Genomic DNA, 3,151 nt, shown 5'->3' on the forward strand with positions numbered 1-3,151 from the left:
GTAATCCAAACAGGAAGGCAGCTAGGTCGGATATTTTTCCTTTATTTGTCCTTAAAGTAAAACATTAAATGAGTTCCTTTGCTGGTTAAAATCACAATTTGCATGTCCTGAGATGCTTTTTTGCTCAAGACAGTTGTAAAGAGTGGTTATCCACCGTACCACAGCTTTCCTTTTGGCTCGACTGTCTCTTTGACCTTTCTCATCAAACAGTGCATTTCCACCTGCAGAACTGCTGCTTCACTGATATTTTCCTTTTTTTCTCGGTTTTCCTTTTCACACCACTCTGTGCAAACTCGAGACACTGTTGTGTGTAAATCCCAGGAGATCAGCAGTTTCTGTAATACTCATACCAGCATATCTGTCATGGTCAATACTACTGAGATTACACTTTCCTTCCATTCTGAAGTTTGATGTAAACCTTAACTGAAGCTCCTGACCTGAAAATACATGGTGGAAATAATAAAGTGGATGGTAAGGGTAGGAAGAGTATTAAATAAGTGGTGAGAAACGTGGAGATGCAAATGAAGCGAGTCTGATTCATGATGTTTCAAGTCTTTCTCCACTGTTATGGCTACAAACATATACACACATAAATAGTGAGAGAGAGAGAGAGAGAGAGAGAGAGAGAGAGAGAGATATATGCTCTCTGTAAATATTCCAGCTCTGCCAACACAGCAGCAGCTTAATGCTGGCTATGCATTTTCAGATGCGTGTTAAAATAACACAATTTCCCATGTGCGCAATAGTTTTTTCGAAATGTTTTTTCATGTATATAAAAAAAATCTGTCTATGATGCACTGTACTGACAACAGGAATGCTCTGCAGGAACGTTCCAGCGCTTCCATAGAACACTTCACTGATGCCTCGACTTGACTAACTTTTTCACCTTTAACTTGACTGGAGTTCGAATTGCCAAAGGCAAGTTTTACTCCCACACACCACTATTTACTTTTATCCTAAAGTGCAAATCACGCCTCGGTTACTTACATGAATTTTAATTTCGCGAAAATCGAACAAGCAAAGAACACATTGCAGAACTCATTCGTGAACTCTTGTGAAATGCATTGGATATTGTTACCTTTCAGTTTGCTTGCCTTTGCATGTACCTTCTATACTTCTTTTTTTTCCCACTGAGGGTCTTTTTGGTTTTTGGTCTCTGCCTGTCCTCCTGTAGGTGAAACTCTGTTCCAATCACCATTAAGAACTTGACTGTAATTTACAAATCAGGAAGGAGAGAACATGACCATCAAAGGCGGAGTTCTCTATTTTAAACTACGAAACGTGAAGCCCTTGTTTTCTAGAGTTACAATAATTTATATATGTATATACTGTATAACTGCATAAAGTAGCGTCTACGGGAGTCATGTGACAAAATAAAAAACTCGGACTGGACTCATGAGATAAACTACTAATTTCCTGTGCAATGCATCCCATAGCATCTATGGGAGTCACGTGAAGGAATGACTCAGACTAGAAGAGTCGAGAGGTAAAGTGCCCATTTCTGTTTCTAGTACATAACCTACAGAGATTTTGCGATGCTTGGCTCATGAGCGTCCAATAGAATATGGATGAATCACTCTTTAAGATGACTCGTTCATCTGAGTCACATAAAAGACTCAGTACTTCTTTTGTTCATGTTGGCTCCTGGTAAGGTTGTGGGTGAATCCACATTTCCTCATGTAGGCATTGCTGCATGTCTAGACAAACTAGATTACATTATAAACAATAAACTTTTTTTTTTTTTTGTAAGGTTTATGTAGTGTAGTTAGATAGTTAGCTATAGCTTAGTGTATTTCTCCAGGTTCTTCTACATACCAAATTTTTTTTACATTCACATTTTTTATTGTCTGTAATTTCCATATACAGGTAAGTTATGATGGTGGACTTATGATGCAGAAGAATCCTGCTGACCTCATCATAACTTGAGTCAATATTTGACCCAGACTACCCAATCTTAAAGAATGTTGATCAGTATGGGGTAGTATACTGTCATTTGTTGATAATTATAATACATCATTTAACAAAACAAAGCAATTTACAGTACTGCAATGTATAAACTTTACAGAATAAATGTGTGTGGCAATGGGCACGATGATAAGCGCCGGTGTGGGGCTTGTGGACGAAATGTGGGTTGAGCCAAGTGAAATGAGCGGTAAAAGGCACACCTTTTCACAAATGTTACCTTTGGGTTTTTTGTTTTTTCTAGGTTCTAGGTTTTCTTTAACTGTCCAAAAACAGATTAAAGGCTAAATTCCCACTAGATGTGAAATGTCTGAGGTGGTTTCTTCTATCCTGGGATTGGCTCTAAAACATACACATATATACAGTACAGACCAAAAGTTTGGACACACCTTCTCATTCAAAGAGTTTTCTTTATTTTCATGACTATGAAAATTGTAGAGTCACACTGAAGACATCAAAACTATAAATTAACACATGTAGAATTATATATATATATATATATATATATATATATATATATATATATATATATATATATATATATATAACAAAAAAGTGTGAAACAACTGAAAATATGTCATATTGTAGGTTCTTCAAAGTAGCCACCTTTTGCTTAGATCACTGCTTTGCACACTCTTGGCATTCTCTTGATGCCTACTTTGAAGAACCTACAATATGACATATTTTCAGTTCACTTTTTTCTTATGTATATAATTCCACATGTAACCCAGCCATTATGGATGCACAAGCCAGTGCACTCTTAGTGCCGGTCCCAAGCCCGGGTAAATGGGGAGGGTTGCGTTAGGAAGGGCATCCAGCGTAAAACATGTGCCAAATCAAATATGCGGATCACAAATAAGAATTTCATACCAGATCGGTCGAGGCCCGGGTTAACAACGACCGCCACAGGTATCGTTAGCCAAAAGGGTACCGGTGGAAATTGGGCTACTGTTGGCCGAAGGAGGAGAAGGAGAGGAGGAAGACGTCTACAGAGACGGCAGGGAAAGGAGCAGTGCAGGAGAGTGGAGGTTCGGGTTGGTACTTTAAATGTTGGTACTATGACGGGTAAAGGGAGAGAGATAGCTGATATGATGGAGAGGAGAAAGGTAGATATGTTGTGTGTTCAGGAGACCAAGTGGAAAGGGAGTAAGGCCAGGAACATTGGAGGTGGGTTTAAACTGTTTTATCA

The sequence above is a fragment of the Silurus meridionalis genome, chromosome 13, assembly GCF_014805685.1.
Source record: "Silurus meridionalis isolate SWU-2019-XX chromosome 13, ASM1480568v1, whole genome shotgun sequence".
Classification (NCBI taxonomy): Eukaryota; Metazoa; Chordata; class Actinopteri; order Siluriformes; family Siluridae; genus Silurus; species Silurus meridionalis.